The following is a 21,182-nucleotide window of genomic DNA, read 5'->3' on the forward strand; positions in this document are numbered from 1 at the left end:
GGTTTGGCCTTTCTGCTATTGTCTATTAGTTATACTACTTCATAGGTCACACTTTCCATGTTAGATCAGATACAAGATGCATCAATGTTAACAAAGCCAAAAGGTAATTATTTCACAGAAAGCCTTTACATACATACCAACATATTGGATACGTGCAAAGCCAGTCCGTCTACATCCAGTTATCAGTGTGCAAAGGGCTTTAAACTACATATGAAATGGTTGTGGTTGTCCTCTACAGAGGAATTTACTTATATGCACATTTCAGAATCTACCACCGGGATGTGTTACAGACTCAGTTATAAGCTGTGCTCGTGCATCTATGACTTTAAGTCTTTTAAGAATAGGATAAATCGTTTAGATTTTCCCTCTACTGCTGGGAAACAGGAGGAGTAAGAATCCCTGTCCTTTCTTATCCATTTTCTGGGATTATCGCCATGTAACATCAGAGGGAGTGGAAGGACCAAGCACAGGGCAGAGACTAAAAGCAACATATATCTCTGGACTGGGCAAAAGGCAGGATGTATATTATTATTATTATTATTATTATTATTATTATTATTATTATTATTATTATTTCCCAATCAAAGTCATGTTGGAGGGTCATGTCAGATTAACAATTTTTTTAAAAAAACTGGCCTGTATCCATGGTGCAGTTGGGTAATTGTAGATCCTGGACTTAATGGTCTTACTATGGGGTCCCCTTCCTCTGTAGATAATCATTTGCATTACTTTAAAATGACGTAAGCCAGTCCTGCTAAGTGGGATCCTGAGCACTTGCTCTGAAGTCCTGCTCCGAAGGCACAAATGCCTACCCTAATGTTTATGGAAGTTTTTAATGTTTAGTGTTTCATTGTGTTTTTCATATTCTGTTGGAAACCACCCAGAGTGGCTGGGGAGGCCCGGCCAAATGGGTGGGGTATAAGTAATAAATTGTTGTTGTTGTTGCTGCTGCTGCTGCTGTTACCATTATAATCTAACAGTAAATTTCAGCTGGTTGCTGTGTATACTAGATCAGAGCATTAGGGACTTGTGCTGCAAAGACAGGGAAAGCTGTGAGGGAGAAGTGTGCATTAAACATAGAAGTCCCCTTCCCCTTCAGGGTCTGTAGTGTGGTCTGTACCTGCATGTAGGGCTGGAGAGAGCAAAACGCAGCATTGTACAAATACTGACAGGTAGATATACCCATGCCCACTTGTCGTACATTTCCATAAGATGGCAAGAATCCATAATGTTGGGCTGCTATATCATTTACTCCAAAATGGGATACTGGCCTTAAATTAATTACCGCTGTTCTTGAGCCAGTGTGGTTCCCCCTAAAATTCATTAGAAAAGAAAAAAGAAAATAAGAATATCGTCAGCACCAAATCTGGAAGATCTTAATCATTTAGCCATACAAGACTTGCAGAGTTATTGATTTTACTTTATTAATTTATGAATCACCTTTCACATGAGTCTCCAAGTAATTTATAAACATAAACTAAAAATGATAATAATGTCCTTCAAAGGCTCAGCAGAAATGGATAAAGAAAGACACACACACACCTCACCCGTAAATGAAAAAGGGTTTTCCTTTTCAGTATTGTTTCTTTAGCTCAGATTATGATCAAAACTTTCTGTACAGCAATCTGTTCAGTTAGTCCGTTCCTTCCCTGCTCCACGCACAGCCCTGTGGTGCACCTCTTAAATGGCCAGAAAGGAAATGGGAGATGTGTTTGGCCTGCATCTCGCCCCATTGGCAGTTTTAGCATTGGATTCTCGGGAGACAAAGATCAGGTTCCAGGTGGTTGTTGTTTTTTTGTTTTGTTTTGTTTTTTCTTACTTCTGAAAAAGTACTCTTTTTGGCTGCTATGGCCAGTAAGCAGCAATGCAGCAACTCTAATATTCAGTTATTTTATTTGGTAAGAAAAATCTTATAGTTCTAGTGAATTAAATGTTTGACCTTAAACACTTGTTTAGGTTCTAGAACATTCTGCAGTCATATGCCTTCTGTTGAATTAGATAGTTATATATTTAGTTCATTCTGATATATTTATAATATGTAAGGGGGGAAAATGTGCTAGCTTGTAACATTAGAGTACGTCATTAGAAAACAAAACTATGGTTTGGTTTTATCTATTTATTTCTGCTTTTACCTTGTATTTTTATCCTGTGAATCACCCTGCGATCCTATGATGAAGGGTGGTATAGAAGTCTAAATAATAATAATAATAATAATAATAATAATAATAATAATAATAATAATAATAATTTATTATTTATACCCCACCCATCTGGCTGAGTTTCCCCAGCCACTCTGGGCGGCTCCCAATCAAGTGTTAAAAACAATACAGCGTTAAATATTTAAAACTTTCCTGAACAGGGCTGCCTTCAGATGTCTTTTAAAGATAGGATAGCTGCTTATTTCCTTCGCATCTGAAGGGAGGGTGTTCCACAGGGTGGGCGCCACTACCAAGAAGGCCCTCTGTCTGGTTCCCCGTAATCTCACTTCTCGCAATGAGGGAACCGCCAGAAGGCCCTCAGCGCTGAATCTCAGTAATATAATAAATTAAAGTGTGGTGAATATTTATCAGCCAATTCAGTAATAAATTAAAATAAAGTAAATGTTTACATCTCCATCTTCTAAACATATCTGCTTAGAAAAGGGGCCTCCAACTTTTTTAGGCAATGGTGCCCATTTGGAAATCCAAGTGATTATCATGACAAATTGCCTATATCACAGAAGAAGAAAAATGCTAATGCTCAGAATGCACCCAATAGCCAAAAGAGGCATAACACATACACACATCCCAAGACAAATGCAACACAGAAAAAGCAGGTCTGACCACCTGCCAAAAAACAGGCAGCACTCCCTAAACAAGCAACAAAAAAGCAAAGGGAAAAAAGTAAAAATTGGGAGGGGCAGGGGATCTTGGCAGGTGCTGAAGAAGCTGTCTGAAGGCACTGTGGGGACCCTGGACTTATAAAAAAGGACCTCTTATTTCACCAGGGAGATTATTTTCAGTCAAGTATGGTTGAGAATCTATTACGTACATGACTTTGCAACAACAGTATGGCAAGACTGGCACTTTAAAATATTTACCTTTTTAGCAAATATTAAAGCAAGCCTATTGCTAAAATGCTTTTAGTGACACAGAAGCTTTGGGGAACACGTAGAACTGAATGTTATTTCTGTGGAATGCATCTCATTTTATCCAATCTTGTATACTAGAACAACAGGCACAAGATGCATTTTTATGCCACATTTTGAATGCAAAAATAGCATTGCTCTGCAAGCTGTCTAAACAATGGCTGTGAGGGACAGTAACAGCTAAAATGGAATATCCCTGGGAAAGTGGAATAATGCAATCTTAGAATGGGAGGTGAGGGAAATTGCCTTATTTTCTTTGCTCTAGAAATATGAACTTAGATCCCACATTTGTTTGCTTTAGTTTGCAGATTTGCCAGGTGCAATGAGACACTAGGACAGGATGCACTCAAGATATTTGTCTGGGTGATTTTCTTTCCCCGTTTTATTTTCCTTGAAATCCTCTTGCATACATTAACACATCCTCTTTTCCACATCTGGCAATAAATGATTGCAATGGCTACTTTCATTCAATACTGCTGTTGATTCACAATGTTTTGAAGGCAGGGAGTTAAAGTGTGGTGAATATTTATCAGCCAATAACATTTTTCCCCAGCTTAAATCCAAAGGTTCCTTTCTGAGTGCTTTACTCAGGTAACTGATAATCTTCCTCAATATTTTTTTTTAGAAATTGATTTTGTAAATTTCTAGCAAAGTCCTATTTTGGAGGGCTGATCAGTTAGTTGATTTGCTGTTTCGTTCAACTATCCATAATTTATTCAATAAAAACATTTCAACACTAATTTTCCTTTATCCCAAAGACCATTTCCCTCAATGTTTCACAAGGACTTTTAAAATTTGTTAAGAACACCCTTTATGAATGACTGTGCTTTAATGTGATTGTATCAATATTATAATGTGTTTTCAATTACTTAAACTTACATTTTTAAGTTGCTTTGAGACCTTTGTGTAAAAAGCGACAAGTCTAATAAATAAATGGCTCAGGACTGCAATACCCCAAGGACTGCCTCGCCCCATATACTGTAAACTGTCCCAGACTCTGCATTCATCATCTGAAGTCCTTTTTCATGTGCCTCCTCCATGTGAGATTTGGAGGGTGGCAACACAAGAACAGGTCTTTTCTGCCGTGGCTCCCTGTTTGTGGAATGTTCCCCTCAGGGAGCTTCGCCTGATGCCTTCATTATTTATCTTTAGGTGCAAGACAAAGGCCTTTGGCTGATTAATATTCTACAGTCTTTTAAATGTGTTTGTGGGAGGTGGGGTTACTGTTTTGTCACTTCTGTTTTGAATATTTATTTGTGCTTTTTTCATGGTTTTTTAATGTTGTGAACTGCCCTGAGCTCTTTTGTCGAAGGGCATAATAATAATAATAATAATAATAATAATAGTCTCTCTTCAGTTCCCCCTCCCCTGACAACAGTCAGCATTTCATGTGTACTGACCATGCACATCACTGGATTGTTTAGGGGGCATCCTCCTCCTACTATGGTTTTCTTTTCTTTTTCTTCACTTCTGTAAATCTTGGCATTCCTCCACAGGGGATGTCTCTGGGTCCTCAATGTGGTGCTAAGGTCCTCTATCTCTTCCAATGAAAACAGTTAAGGAGGTTAGCTTGCGGAAGGGCTGTTTGCTTTGGGATGGTCTGCTTCTTCAAATTGTGTTGACTGCTTTTTAGTCTGTGTTTTATTTGTTTGGGGAGGGTTGCATGCATTTTTAGTGGGGGGGGGAGTCTGAGCCTCACCAGTTTTTCTTCTGTGATATATGGTGCCCACATCAGTTTCTTAGATTTCCAAATATGCCCCAGCACCCCTGGCATATATACTGTTTTAATCATTTAGCAGCCAGTTGAAGTACATAAAAAAGTCCAGCTAACGATACCAAAGAGCAATTGCTCAACAGATCTAACTGCTCTGGCTTCTCGTTTTCCTTATCTTTGAAATTTATGCATTTTTATATATAATTTGTTAACTGATAAACATGGAAAGAGAGAAGTTGACACTGACAGTTCCCAAGTTAGCATTCAAGTTGTTGGGGCTGCAGGGAGTTCGTCCACTAAGAAGTTGCTTCCCCAAGTATTATAATGCATTTAGGCTGACCTTTTCCAAAGGATGGAAAGACCTTGAAGATTAGAGCCTCTATTCCCCCTGACCTCAAACAAAAAAAGTTTCAAGGAGCATTGGCTAAAGCTGGTGGACAGAAGCCTTGAAAATTCCTCTAACTAATATATGTCGCTGCCACCCCTACATCCTCCCTTCTTTGAAAACATTTCATTCATTATGCATCTTCTGGAAGTGTGGAGACCCAAGGCTTTCTGCCAGTGTAACCCAGCACATTTCTCTCCCTGCCTCTCCTTTAATTCCCAAAACTCACTGAGAAAGGGAAACAAATTAAATCTGGATGCATTCAAGTCCATCCCTCCCCTCCCTCCCCTGTGTGTGTGTGTGTGTGTGTGTGTGTGTGTGAGAGAGAGAGAGAGAGAGAGAGAGAGAGAGAGAGAGAGGCTGTTAAATGGAGTGCATTCTTACAAATGATGTCTCACACACTAAGGGCAGCATATAAAAAGAGAATTTCCCAACCATAGAGCTGATATTGAAAGGAGATTTAGAAAATACACACAACAGATTTACTTTCTGTGAGGCCTTTTAAGTGGTCTTAAGGAAGTGAAGACGGAAGCAGACACTGCCAGTTTTCCCACCAAAGTTGTTTGCCTTTTATTAGAATGTACTGTCAGAAAAACGCCAGCACTTCCCAGACCTCTGCAAGGACCTAGTTTTCCTTCTAATGCACATAGAGGTGTAGCTCTTGAAAATGTGTTATTAGAACTTTAGTAATAGTATTTCATTCAAAAATCCAGTTATTACAAATTGAATACAAACATGGCCCTTTCCAACTCACCATTCCAAAGCAAGCAAGGCCAGAGGCCTTGGGATTCTGCAAGTCTTCAGGAACAAACCATAGCAATTGGTCCCCTATCCCTGCAGGTGAGGACTGCTACTACCAGATCAAGTCTCACCAGAAAAAATCCAGACAAATAGTTACAGAGATGCGTGTGTGTGTGTGCAGGGCAAATTTAAAATTTTATTTGGAGAGAAGACAGATGGGGGAATATCAACATCCTGGAGAGGCAAACCTGGAGAGGGTTTGTATTATCTAGTGTGAACAAATTAAAAGTGCAAGGAGCTGCCCAAATTAGGTAATGCTACTTATGTGGATGTGTTCTGAGCAGCTGGTTGCTTCTTCACTTTTCAGAGCCTCTAAATGTCTTTACAGTTTCCATTTCTTCAACCTTCAGCAGCAGCATGCTTCCAGGTTATGGAAAATCAACAATATTTTATGTTTCGATTGGGCTGAGTTCTTTATCCAATAGAAGGAAGAGAGATCCAGAAAGGATAGGGTGTCTCATTAGGGGTTGCAACCCCATGCAACTCATGTCTGAAAGCAATTGGGAAAGAATGATGAGGTCTTGATGCCTCCTTGGCTTTCAAAAGGCATCACAGCATGGCCCTAAAGGGCTAAGAACAGCTCATCTAATTGCTATGAATTTATCTTCCCGGTCAGATCACCCGGGTAGGCGTTTAACGTTCACATCCATTACTTTGCCAAGCAACCTTTTTTTCTTTTAAAAAAGCCCAAAACCTGACCTCATTTTTATTTTGTTGGTAAATTTGTGGATCTTCCCACTGATGGCCATCAGCTGCCACGTCACAGGTAGCGATGATTCAGACTACAACGTTTATCCCTGCCAACAAAGACGACAATAAAGACCACTTCCTGTTTAGTAATTAAATCTTTAAGACGTGATAGTCTGCATCGTGAGGGTTTCTGTGACACGGTTGTCTCATTTTGGAACAATAAATAGCATGAGGTTTGTCTGATTATTATTGTTTTTAACGGTCAGGGCATAATGTTGCCAGAGAAATGTGTATTCAGTGGGGCTTCCTGGTGAGTAAGACTACAACACATTTTCTCCATGAAAAAAAAGGAGATTCAGGGAATTAAAGAAAACCAAAAAAAACCTAAAACCTTCCACATGTACATTTTTGTGTTTGTTTGCAGCTGTCGCTGAGTTCCCACTCTGCTACTGCCCCATCTAGATTTATCTGGACACTATTCCAGTCATATTGCAAACATAATGATATCACAACATCAAGAAGCCAATCAGATTTGGTTACAGGGCAGCATTACTTGCCGAGAGCAAAGACTTCTCATAACTCTGGAGAAGAATGGAGGAGGCAGGATGAGAGAAAATACTCCATTGCTGAGGAAGTAGATAATGTCCTCACTTTCTGCCTCTTATACCTGCCCCCTACACTATGGGTGCACCTTTTTTCTTCCTTCCAAGCCCTTTTCGGATAACTGACCAAAAGGAGGGTTTCTTTTGACACTACCTGGTTTTTCCAAACCACTCTTCAGTAGTGAACTCAATTTGTTGAGTCCCTATCAATTTGGGAGCAAATTGGGCACAGGAACAAATCCATTAGTTCCATCCAGGCTAGATTACTGCAGCTGTACATAGGACCTTTGAAAAGTCTCTGGTCTAGATTGCAGCTGGGAGGAAATGGGTGGGTGCATGTCCATGTTACACCAATCCTGCAACAGCTGCACTGGTTGCCAATCTGCTTCTGGGCACGATTCAAAGTGTTGGTGATTACCTTTTAAGGTCCAGGATACATGACCAGTTCCTTCCATATTATCCTGCCTGGAATGGATCAGGAGAGGGTCTCTTCTGTGTCCACCTAAAGCTGAAGTTTATATGAGTAGCATAAGAGGCAGGGCCTTCTCAGTGGCTGCAGCTAAACTATGAAACCCCTTGCCTCAAAGTTTACCCCCCTACATTACTGCATTTTACTCACTTTTCCCCTTTTCCTATTTAGTTGCTTTATCTTGTTTTTATGAAACTGTAATTTTAAATGATGCAAGTCACTGGGAGAAGGGCACGAGAAAGAAATACATTGTAAGCAAAACATAATAATACTGGCACATCCTCTGTACTAGCATTTAAGACTCATATTATGTTACAGCTGCTATTTGAACCCAGTCGGTATTAATTCTTCAAGCAACATCACAACTTCAAGCAACTTCACAACTGGTGATGCAATGGAATGTTAGCTCAAGGAAGTAATTGCATATTATGCAGAAAAGTTAGTTTAAGTGCTAAGTAATACACTTAAGTGGTGAAGATACTTGCTGCCTTGACCCATCAGGGCATCGTAGCAGATGCTAACCTACGTCTTAGCCCCAAACAAAAGCAGCCATCATCTATGTTCAAGATAAATCATTAACTACTGTCTCATTCCAGGTGTACACAAGTACGGGGGGGGGGCAATAGGTGATAAAATTTATGTTTGTAAATATAGCTGTCAAAGCTAATCCTGTTACTGGCAGATTAAGATGTTATCCATGGGTTGTTAGTAAGAGAATACAATATTTTCAGGAAATCATGCACCAAGTGTGTAATTAGTTTAAAATGGCAAAGCCACACAATGCTCTATTCTTTGTATTTGACATCTTCCCACATACAAGTAGCAGAAGTCTATAGGCAGATAATGAAAACCAATATCCATTGGTAGGAGCCCATACCTACAAAGACACCAAGAGATTCAACCAAGGCACCCTTCATAAGTATTAAATGTATTAAGAGCAAATGGCCTTTTAAGATGCTAGGTGAAATTCTTGTCCGATAGCCTACTCTGCATTTATATAAGAGATTTAGATTTGTCATAATTGCAACACATGAGAGTAAATGGCAAATGCCAGTCTCCTCTGCTTACTTCAACTGCAATTTGCAAAGGACCTGGGTGTGCTTCGAAAAGCAAAGTGTTATTTGCTCAAGTGAGTGAGCAACAAATACCATTTGCTTCTGTCTAGAAGACCTAACTTTGTTGTGAACACGGGCTAGCTCCAATAGTATAAGATAAATAGAAATTCTGTGCTTGCATAGCGGTTAATCGAACAGAATATGATTTTGGGAAATTAGAATGCTTTTATCCTAGGGCTATGCTGAAGTTGAGCCATGATCAGAGGGGATATTTACCGGTATATTTTACACATTGTATACCCTCCTGGATACACATTGTATACCCTTCTGGAGACTTCCCAAGTCTAGTGAGTGGCTTCTCATTCACAGGCATAATGGAGAACTGCTGCAAGCATAAATCATACACTTACACACAAATTTAATTCAAATTATTGCTTATCACTGGAAGCTCTGACAACTACACAGAGATTCTCTATCCCTGCCCAGAAAACCCAAAATTGTATTTTCTGCCCCCTCACCTCACATTCATTATAGCTTATTAAAATTGAGGGGGTTTCCTGGTAAGCACACCTTGTCATTACTAAACTATTAAACATGAATTTAAAAATACTTTTTACTTGTTTTGTTATTTCCCTAATACCCATGTTTTATTGAGATTGACTCTTTTCCTTTTTTCAGTTGCTTGGCAAGATCACAAAAGCTAGCCATGCTTCATCGACTACTTGTTAGCTGCTTTTTGGCTGGATTCACTTTCTCTGTGTTCATTATCTTCTGGCAAGGATAATAAATATTGCCTTCAGAAAATCTTGGCTTAAGATACATGGCCAGCAGACCAAAAAGGCAAAGTATTTCCTTGGATACATAGCTGTGCATTGGATTGTGGCCTAATAAATTAAGAAAAACACCACCATCTTTCACTCAATCCTCCATCCTTGCTCATTGTTCAAGGCATGCTACCACTGGCGGAGGAAGAGGAGTGCAGGGGAGAGCACTGCCCCCCCGGCAGCGCAATCCTGGTGGGGTGCCATTGCAGCTACCCCCCTGCCCATGCTGGCCACCACGCCCCACAGGCGGTGTGCCAACCCCCGGACACACGCCACACCCTACGGGCAGCGCGCCATGCCCCCAGGACGCGCGCCCCCCAGTGCTGGAGCATGAAGCTCCACCACTGCTGCTACATAAAAACTCCAGCTTATAAAACCTAGATTATTCAAGGATCGTAATTGCACATGTGATTAATAATAATAATAATAATAATAATAATAATAATAATAATAATTTATTATTTATACCCCGCCCATCTGGCTGAGTTTCCCCAGCCACTCTGGGCAGCTCCCAATCAAGTGTTAACAACAAATACAGCATTAAATATTAAAAACTTCCCTAAACAGGGCTGCCTTCAGATGTCTTTTAAAGATAGGATAGCTGCTTATTTCCTTCATATCTGAAGGAAGGGTGTTCCACAGGGTGGGCACCACTACCAAGAAGGCCCACTGTCTGGTTCCCTGTAACCTCACTTCACGCAATGAGGGAACCACCAGAAGGCCCTCGGTGCTGGATCTCAGTGTCCGGGCTGAGCGATGGGGGTGGAGTAGTTCTGGAAATGGGCCTCACTATCTAAAGCACAACTTGTCAGGAGAATTGTTAGCAAGCGGTCAAAGCCTAATGGGTTCTTCGCCTTCTTGTGTGTCTTACTCAAAAGGGGTTCATATGATGAAAACCCCTTTCACCTCATAGGCCCAACTACCTCCTGTATATGGAAAATGAAGCTGGTACCATCTTGGCCTTTGCTTCAGGCAGCAAAATGTATTGAGCTGGACCTGCTCAGTCTCTTTTCTGCCTAAACGGCTTCCATAGACTACACTGGCTCTAGACAAATGCTATGCCTAGACTCTTATATGATCTCTGTCAGGACCCTCTGACTGATGATGATGATGATAATGATAATGATAATAATTTTATTATTTGTACCCTGCCCATCTGGCTGGGTTGCCCTAGCCACTCAGGGTGGCTTCAAACAAATATAAAAGCATAAAAGCACAATAAAACACCCATCATTAAAAACTTCCATATCAAGGGCTGGCATCAGATGTCTTCTAAAAGTTGACATCCAATGACAGGGAGTTCCACAGGGTGGGCAAAACTACCGAGAAGGCCCTCTGCCTGGTTCCCTGTAACTTCACTTATCGCAGTGAGGGAACTGCCAGAAGGCCCTCGGAGCTAGATCGCAATAGTGTTTGTTTATGGAATTAATTGAACAAAATTTATATGCAGCTTGATTGTAAGAAAACCTCCCAGTGGTTCACAAAAAATATAAAATAAAACATTAAAATTCTTTATAAAAAGCCAGTTGAAAGCAGTTATTTAAAAAAAATAATCAGAAAATTATTAAAGCCAACAGCAACTAAAAAGAAATAAGACACATGTAACTTCTACTTGTCTGGATAGGCTTCCCTAAACAATATTTGATCACCTCTAAATCTACCAGCCTATTTTGCTATATTTATGAGAATGTGCATTAACTGGCTTATCAAAACCTGCCCTTTTGTATTCTCCTGTCTGGTGTATAAGCAGACAGTCATATTGTGAGCTACTAAGGCTAACACAGATTCTGTAGTAGCTGTAACAAATTCAATGGGCTAAACATTGCATCCACTCATATGTGACTCCAATCCAGGGGGGCATCAAGATGCCGTGCCTTTGGTACACCTGGGGGGACACCCCCACTCCAGATTTGGTTCCGAATAAGTTCAGGGATGGGGCTAATGCATAATTAGGGTTTTAAAACGGCTTCTTAGGCAGCACACCTGGCTTCAGATCACTTCCGGTTTTCAGGAATATTTGTTCATATTTATAGAAGTATTTATTTACTACCCTCTCATAAAATTTCAGGGCAGTGTGCAGCAATATAAAACCATTTAAAAAAACAACAACATAAAAAGCAGTAGAAATTGGTGGCATCAAGTAAGGAACAGAACAGTTCTTCACCAGGACACAAAATGCTACAGACTTAGTTCACATCCTGACATTCGTTCACACCACCCCTCAGAAAAAGAAGAATATGCCTCAGCCCTGAGTATATCATAGCAATGCTTCCAGGCTTGCTACAGCACTGTAGTTCAACAATGTTTGGAAGGAAGCGGGTTCTGTAGACATTGTCTGTCCTTCATATTAGCAAAAGGCAAGAGTTGTTCTATGGCAACCAGCTAATGTTGGCCACATGACCTTTGTCAGGCTACAAATCCGAAAATTGTTAATTGTTGGGGAACAAAAAAGACTTATTAGCAAAGGACTGGGGGAGAGAAAAAACAAGCTCTCAGTGAACATGGAGGGCAGTGTCCATGGCCTCTTGCTTCAGGCAACAAACTTGCTCACTGGACGGTTTATTTGTTCTTTCTGTTTTAATCTCCTATCTTTTCTCTTCTCTTCTCTTCTGACCTTCCTAATGAATTCTAGGGGGGTATTTTTGAATCATGGTGATATCATGGGTTCACCCCCCTCACTTTTACTTTTTGAATGTAAATTCTTTTTTGACATTCTTACTTATTGCCCAGCATTGACTCCTTTTTGACAACAAAACCAAACGCTCTTTGGTTATGCATAGTTAACATTTTGCTAATGGGAAGCCAAGATTCTCTCAGCAGCTCAACAACATTTTCTAAAGCACACTGGCGTTGTTGTAGCAACTGGTGGCTGATCTGTGAATAAAGCAGATGTCATTGTGGCAGGATAAAGAGAGAACAATCTATCACCCAGATACTGCCACTCCTCCTGCCCAAACAAGTCATCAAAATGACAACGTTGGTGCCACAGCCATCAATTAGGGGCTCTGCATCACCTTTACTCTTCTCGTTATGAAATAAATTGGTGTTATGCGACTAATGTTAAGAATGTGCCAGCTCCCTGCCAGTGGCTTTCCCATGGAGGAGGCAAGACGTTGCCAGCTGCCCTTAGGCTTTGATTGATTCCGCACTTTCATCCAAATGGGTCTGGCCTAAATAAACACAATGTATATTCTCAGAAGTTTTCCTCTCCAGGGTTAAATCTGAATTCAGTTCATTAAACATGCAATTGGACATGGGCAAGCATTGAAATAATCTGACTGGTACCCATACTTTGTACAAAGGCAGTGAGAGAGGATAAATTGCCTTTCTAACTTCTTGTTTTTTAAAAGGCTTAATCTGTTTGGGCATTCTTTTACTCTGAGATTCTCACCACTTGTGCTTAGAGTCGCCATAGCTGATTGCCCTCACTCCACCTTGTCATTTTCCTTTTGCAGCAACAAAACACCAAACAATATAATAGCATAGCTGATTGCCCTCACTCCACCTTGTCATTTTCCTTTTGCAGCAACAAAACACCAAACAATATTTGATGATTGCACAGAACACTCTCTGGGTGGTGAATTTGAAATCTGGGCATAATTCAGAAAAAGCAAAGTGCAGGAATCGCACTGCAGTCGATGAGCTTGAGGTGCCCAGTAAAGTACTTAAGTCCCAATGATTTAAACAGAATGAAGCCATGGCTGTATGTCAGTTTTATAGACTGTAAGGCCTTCTTTACATTAGACCTGCAGACATTAGATCTTCTGCACTCTGTTAGCATTTTCCATATTATTTAAATGCCACTAAATATCCAGGAGCAAAATCATTGCAGGATGCTGTTGTGTACCTCAGGAGGAAGAATGGCACATTAAGCATTACTCAACATTTTAAAATTATTACATTGATTTCTAAATTTAAGAGCTGACTTAACAATAGATACATGATTATTGAATTCTGTGGCTTTTTCATGTATTATATTTTGCACTTTGGTTTCTGCCACAAGGTGAAACCTTGCATGAAAGTGGCTACTGGTCCTAATCCTAACTTTCTGGGAGTCTCAAACTGTAAGTTTGTATGTTATTGCAAATATCCCTGTTGCAGGGATGAGAAATGAAATGGAAATAATGCTTTGTACTCATGATGAGTGCTTCAGGCAACCACATTCACTACATGCAGAGTGGAATAAAAATATATGGTTCTGTGTAGAGTGGTTGTGTGGAACAGTGGGCCTGCAACATTAAGGTGATTAATTGGTAATGATAATCTCTTTAAAAACACACACACAACAACAACTTTTGATCAACTAAAAAGATAGTTCAATTTATCAGGCTGCACCATTTTGAAAGAGGCATTCTTGCTATTCTCAGAAGTACTCTGAATTCAACTGACAAAGACTGGGATATAAATAAATATTACTTTCTCTCTCTACCTTCCTGAATAGGGACTCTGTCTTCTCAGATGATGCTACAACACACACATGCGTTCTCTAAAAGCAAATAAAAATATTGCTTCAGAACAATGGTTTTACTGTATGCAAATTTGTGCAAGTTTGGTTGGTTAATCTGCTCAGATTTCTTTGTCAGGCGGATCTAGTTTTCATATGAAGTAAGAAGCTCACACGGGCAATTTGGGTGTTTTGGAGTGTAAGGCTTTTGTTCCCCTCCTCTCTGTTGCTCTTCTGTTTAGCAACACCACCCCACATTATCTTAATTCATCCCTGGCTACCCTTCTTCCCAAGTGGATTTAATTCTAGAGCTATGAAGGGGAGAGTAACACATCAACCACCCTTGAGAAAAAAAGTAATACACAGTCAGCCATGGTTGCTGCAGTTAACAATGGCACAGGCTCTTTAGTAAGATAGCACTGAAGAGTTTTGTGAAAGTACGGTATAGTGATTAGCTTTCCCTCACAACCTTTCACCTTGGGCCACTTCCAGGAGAACACAGTGTACAGAAATTCCTGTTCTCACAAAGCTGCAAATTTCATCGCTAGGCATAAACTTTCTGGTATAAAGGAATTGTCTCTGGAATGATAAGGGTGAGAGGATTGGCAGGCTGTGTGCCTTTGGCAACTTTTCTAGAAAACACAACATCCTCCCCCCCCCCCCACTTTGTAGCAAGCAAAAATAAATACCTTGGTTACACTGAGGGTAATTTGCTGCAAAACACTAATCTTTGCTTCTAGAATGTTCTGCTTCTTCCCTGCTTTGATATTATATGCATTTAAGGGGGAAACAGTCCTTAATAGCCAATTAGGGGTCCCAGTGTTTTGAAGAGAAAGTGAGAATCGTTCACGCTAACCCAGTGCCAATAGGACCATAATGTTTGATAAAACCCAAGTATTGGGTTAAATACTGTTAGCGACATGTTGGCATGTGCTGCATATAAATGCCTGAAAGCAAACCCATTGCTAGTAGGAGTGCAGGGTAAAATCTGGCTTCCTTTCTTACTCTCATGCATACATTTTTCAGATTAGCTCTGCTCCTAAGAGCAATCATTTTTGAATACTGATAGATGAATATTCAAAGCTGAGTCTGAGAGCTGGTGCATTTTTTTAAAGTTCACAAACTGCAAAGTGAGAGTGCCACATTCACTAAAGTAAATGGCTATTCAAATTCAAGGTGCTAAACTGTTTGTTTTAGATCAGGAGATCCATTTAAGATCATATGTACGAAGATATGAAATTCACGGCATGTAATGCCTTAAGAGAAAATTTAATGAAAATGATATATAGGTGGTACATGACACCAGTCAAGCTTGCAAAAATTTACCATTTGCCCGACAATAAATGTTGGAAATGTAATGAGACTGAAGGTACATTCTTTCACCTTTGGTGGACATGCCCAAGGATTAAGACATTCTGGGAGATGATCTATAATGAAATGAAAAGGGTATTTAAATATACCTTCCTGAAGAAACCAGAGGCCTTTCTCCTGGGCATGGTTGGCCAATTGGTGCCAAAGAAGGATAGAACTTTCTTTATGTATGCAACAACAGCAGCAAGAATCCTCATCGCGAAGTATTGGAAGACACAAGATTTACCCACCCGGGAAGAATGGCAGATGAAGTTGATGGACTATATGGAACTGGCGGAAATGACTGGCAGAATCCGAGACCAGGGAGAAGAGTCGGTGGAAGAAGACTGGAAAAAGTTTAAAGACAATTTACAGAAATACTGTAAAATTACTGAATGATAGAAAAAGATGGAAATGAAGTGATATGGCTTTAGTAGAAATGTGATAAGGAACTAAGTATAACTAGATTACTAGAGTAAAATAAGGTTAGAAATGTTAAGATAATTATAGGATAGAAAACAGAGGAAGATGGAAAGGAATTGCTGAAACAATTAATAGAAGTGGAATACAAAAAGGGAGGTGTGAGGAGGTCGCTGAAGTAAGTGAATGAAAGATAAGATAATGAAATTGTTTGGTGTGTTTTAAATTGTTTTCATTTAGTTCTGTTAGTCTAATGTGTTAGTGTTATGTAGTGTTTTTATGTTATATTATGTAGTGTTTTTGTATTGTTTATTTCGTTTTGTATAAATTGTTTATTTCGTTTTGTATAAATTGTTGGAAAAGCAATAAATATTATTTAAAAAACAAAAGATCATATGTAAGCCTATGTTTTTACAGGCAAGTTTACTTGCTGATTAAATACTGCTTATTAAACAATTCAAAATCAATAGCCTTGAGCTGCAATCCCGTACACACCCAAGGAGCAGTCCTAAGTATGGGAGGCCAGTGTAATTTACACTGGTTTACAGTAAGCTAGCATAAAGTATACCAGATGGAAACTCTGTTCAGGAGTGGGGCTACTGCTGATCTAAGCCTGGCAGAGAGAAAACAAACCTTTAAAATTGAATTTGACTTACACCACCTTTTTGTGGCATAAGTCCACTGGGTTGGCAGGTCAGGTGACTGAGCTGTGCAGATTTAGGATCCAGCAAAAGTTCCAGTCCCCCGCACTCAGTTCCTCCTTCTCCTGGAACACTTATTTTTCAGGGCTTTTGCCAGCATAAGAGCCACAGGTCTTGGGATGAGGGAGTTATGCCAGCATGCCTCCAGCTGAGACAGGATGGGGGAGTTACAAAGGCACTGCCTGGCTGATCAGGAATTGGCCAGCTGAGGTGGAGGTCCTCGAGATCCAAACTTGCTCATCCTGGCAGATCCTGGGTTTCAATTGCCCTCTTATATGGGAAAAAGTCACATTAAGCTCAACAAAGCTTACTTCAAAGTAGACATGTTCTGTAACGGCATAGCTTCAGTATCCTTGGGTTGTTTTTAGAGGTTTTCATATGCCGTGTTGGGTAGACGTTCCATTGTGTTGGTTTGCTTGCCTTTGCTCCTCCCTCATTTCTTATTATTGTTTTGAATTCTCTTAATGCGCAAGCAAGTTCTAATGCTGTAAGCAGGTGGGGTAAAATATATAGATAAATAAATAAATAAAAGTGTGTCTTTAAGGAGGTAGTACATCATTGGGCAGGGTCCAAATTGTCCTTGAATGGTGAAATCTTCTGCAAGCTCTCTGGTGTTCAAAAGCACATTCAACCTGCACCCATACCAAATTAGTCTTCTTGTCATTATCATGTGGACAAAGTGATTCATCACATTATTCTCTCACCTTGCCTGGAAAGATCCATGACAGCCATTATCAGGAATAGACAGCACTGTTGTGGGAACGTGCCACTCCAGCTGAAAGAACAGCGTAGTTATTGGTGCTAAGTGTTATGGCAGCAGCATGGGAAAACCATCACATCAACCCAATTCAGATCATAGGAAGAGCTCTGCTTGGTCATGTCAAAGGCCTAGCCAATTGTTCTGTCCCAGGCAATGGAGGGAGAGATTCCAACCACAAACCACTAGTCTCAGCTCAGACTCTAGTAAGCAATGCCAGGTCCAGCAGGTCAAAGTCAAAGTGAGGTCAAATTCCCATGAACAGGGTCAGCTGAAGTAGAGGTCTAGCTCCATTGAGGTCAGTCAACCAAAGCATAGTATAGGTCCGGATAAGCAAAGTCAGGCAAAGCAAAGGTCAAGGTCCAAAATGAGGCACGCAGCACCTTGGACAGCTCCAAGTGGACTATAGGCTAGACATCAACTGGGTAGGTTTGAATGTTGCTCCAACAAGCAGCCAATCCAGACTGCAGTTCTCTCTCAACCGCTTGCTCATCCAGAGTGGAGCCTCTACTCTTAAAGGGACCCAGGCTATTCTCAGAACCAGTCAGCATGGGGGAAGCTGAGATTCTACTATGGTCCTCAGCTGGAGCCTTCAGAGTCTGAGGAAGATGGCACACTTTTTTCAGGATGGAAAAGTGCTGGCAGGGATGTCAAGGAGTCATTCTGAGTACAAAGCCTCCTCCTGGTACAAGATGTCTCCTGTATCCTCGGTCTCTTCCCCTGAATCTGATCCCAGGCTCATGCCACCAGTCCAGCATCTCAAAGGGACCAACCAATGCCTATGGGAAGTCCACAAGGCATAAGAGCAACAGCCCTCTCACACTGTCGTTCCCCAGAGACTAATATTCAGCGGCATGGTGCTGATTCTGGAGGGAGTATATAGCCAGCATGAGTAGGCAGCGGGGAGGAGAGGTGAGTGGAGGAAGGAGGGGGATGGAGCAAGGGAATGAAAGGAGATATCCTGTCCTCCCTGCCCCTGCAATCAGTAGCATAGCAGCAGCCACAGTTGTCTCTGTTGGATTCAAAGTGGTTGAATCATAGAAGGGCAGGATCAATTATTTTCCACCTTTGATTTAATCCAAGCCAGAGGCAAACTCAGAAGTTTTAATGTTAACTTTATTTTCAAGGTGAACAGCATGAGTCACCCAATGTCATATTCTGAGCCAAGGAATTACAAAGCTCAGAAACATCTTGATCATACCTTAATGAACTTGTTCTCTACTTGTGGCTGTCTGGAATGTCTGAAATGATCTGTTATGGATTGGTATGCAAATTCTCCTTTATGGCAGGAGGGAACTGGAATTGAAAGAGGGGTTGATGCCTTTCATTTGCAAAATCCAGATGTTCTTTAACATGGTGGAATGAAAAAGCTCTCCTCATATAAGACATCTCAAAACATAGGCAAAGGTCTACAATATGAACTCATCCATCATTAATCACTATATACGATGCAGTGTTGTAGGACCTACATGCATTTCAACCACCATGAAGACCTACACATTGGTGCAAGTCTCCACACCCACGTTAACCCAACTGCGTGGTTGTTTTGAGTAAATGTGTTCACCTAAAGAAAGATGGGTTGTCTGCAGATTCACAGCGATCTTCAGTCACCTTGGTGTTGTGCAGCCCTCTGAATGCATTCCTCTTTCACCCACCGAGTCCCACCAACAGTGAAGAGGTAGGAAACCTGCTCATATACATGTCTGGCAAAGACATTCTGCCACCCCAAGCAGCTGGTTTAGGTGATCCAAGAGATGCATTCCCACATCTTTGCAATGTTGAAGAAGACATTAGGAACAACCCTCAGATTATGTGCAAATAAGCTCAATCTGAGTCCCAACATCTCCTGCCAAGTCACAAAAGATATTTGGAAGTGGCTCTTGGGATGCACACTGCTTCATTGGTATACCTGATAATAGGACTGGCCGAGCGAATGCTTGAGGTTTTCTGTGGAATCATCTGAGCCTATTTGCATGAAAACTCCACTGCTCTGGTCCTGAGAAACCCATATATATCCATATATCCATATATATATATCCATTCCACATAGGAAAGCCCCCACCCCCAGCATTCATCCAGCAGCAAAGTTTCTCCACAGAGACCTTATGTTCCATACATTTATCGCCTGATCAGCACTGTCAGCTCTACATAACATCAAGCACCGGTAGGAAGAGGGAGAACAAGAGAGAAGTAAAGGATTGATTTGGTTCATGCATGGTCTCCCCAATGTTTGCCCACTTAACAACTGGGTGTGAGCATGATGTCACCTGACCAGCATTTTTGGTGAATGACACTTGAGGTGGGAGCAGAGCCCACAAGCACCTCAGCAGGTGAGCAGCCTTGTGTTCTGTTTGTGAATTCCAGGACTGAGGTTCATACCTTCATTGGAGCATCTATGGCATTCGGGATCATGAATCTTGATGTATAGTAATAATCTGGATGTGAATGTAACTGGCAAAGTATCATAACAACAAGGCAAATTCACTTCATTGGAAAAGCAACTACAGCTATGCTGATACAAGCCACACCATGTGCCTTTGCAGCTACACGCATCTTTAGGAATGGGTCTTCCAGTTTGTTTCCATAGTCTTTTCCCTTTGTTTTTATTTATTATTTTATTTATTATTACAACATATCATCTCATAATACTATAGGTGAATGGGTTTTTCTTTTCATTGCTGGTTATTTGTTATACTTTGAATTGCTATAGAATGGCAATGTGATTTTTGTTGTACTTTTGGTCATTTCTTCAGCCTTCAATATGATACAGTAGAAGGGTGGTACACAAATTATAAATTAAATGAAATATTTGCTTTCAAATATCCCCAGGGTACCTACAGGGACATTCACTGAACACTTTGTTCATCTGGCAAAAGCCTTTTTGAGGGGAATCCTATCATAAATTGCTATTGTGCCAATCTTTAATAAAGAAAACCCCAAGAGATGGTGAATAATAGGTTGGGGAGAGAGATAAAAAAATACAGAGGTATCTCTTCTTCATGTTTATTTTTCATGCCATTGAGGCATCATCCATCTGTTGCTTCAGATGTCCTGGTTTCCCCTGACTTGTAAGATTGGACCCTGTTATCACTGTATGTCTGTTTTTAATCTTTTTCCTATAATATTTTTTATGTTTAAATCTGCATTTAGATTTTTATTTTTATTGTGTTCTATTTTTTATATTGCATAGAGATTTTCAAATATTAAGCAATGTTGGTCATTCCAAATAATTCATTTATTTAACAATTAATTCCCAATACATGGTTGATGGATCAGATTGATTTTAGTAAGAGAAGATATGGTGGGACTACCCTTTCCTCGCTGCACAATTTAAAAGGACTGCTAGTTATAAAAGTTTTATTGACTTGAAATACTTCTAAGCAAGAGAGATAGTCCAAACTTTTAAAGGGTTCTGTTCAAGTTAAAGCTGATTTCTAAACCTAAATTAGTGCAATATTCATGTACTTTCTCCCTAGTTCATTATGAATTTTCTTTGTACACACCCGCTTCTTATTGTTGCAAGTAAATCTATTTAAATAAACCAGATCTTTAGGAGTCATTGAGATAGTTATACACTGTGCATCATTAATGTAAAGATATACAGAAAGAGATAAATTCTACGTAATGCTTTCGTAGAGTAAAAACATACTGCAAATGTAACGGTTGGCGCTTTCTGTAATCCACGAACAATGTCTACATTATTAAATCACATGTCCACTTCACAGACATTTAGCTAATAGTAATTAGTGGACTACGTAAAACTTTGAGAATCGGTTCTTATTAATGCAGTGATAGAGTTAGATGTTTCTCAAATCATATTTTGTGGAGCCATAAGCTGAAAAT

Source organism: Podarcis raffonei, chromosome 2, assembly GCF_027172205.1.
Source record: "Podarcis raffonei isolate rPodRaf1 chromosome 2, rPodRaf1.pri, whole genome shotgun sequence".
NCBI lineage: Eukaryota > Metazoa > Chordata > Lepidosauria > Squamata > Lacertidae > Podarcis > Podarcis raffonei.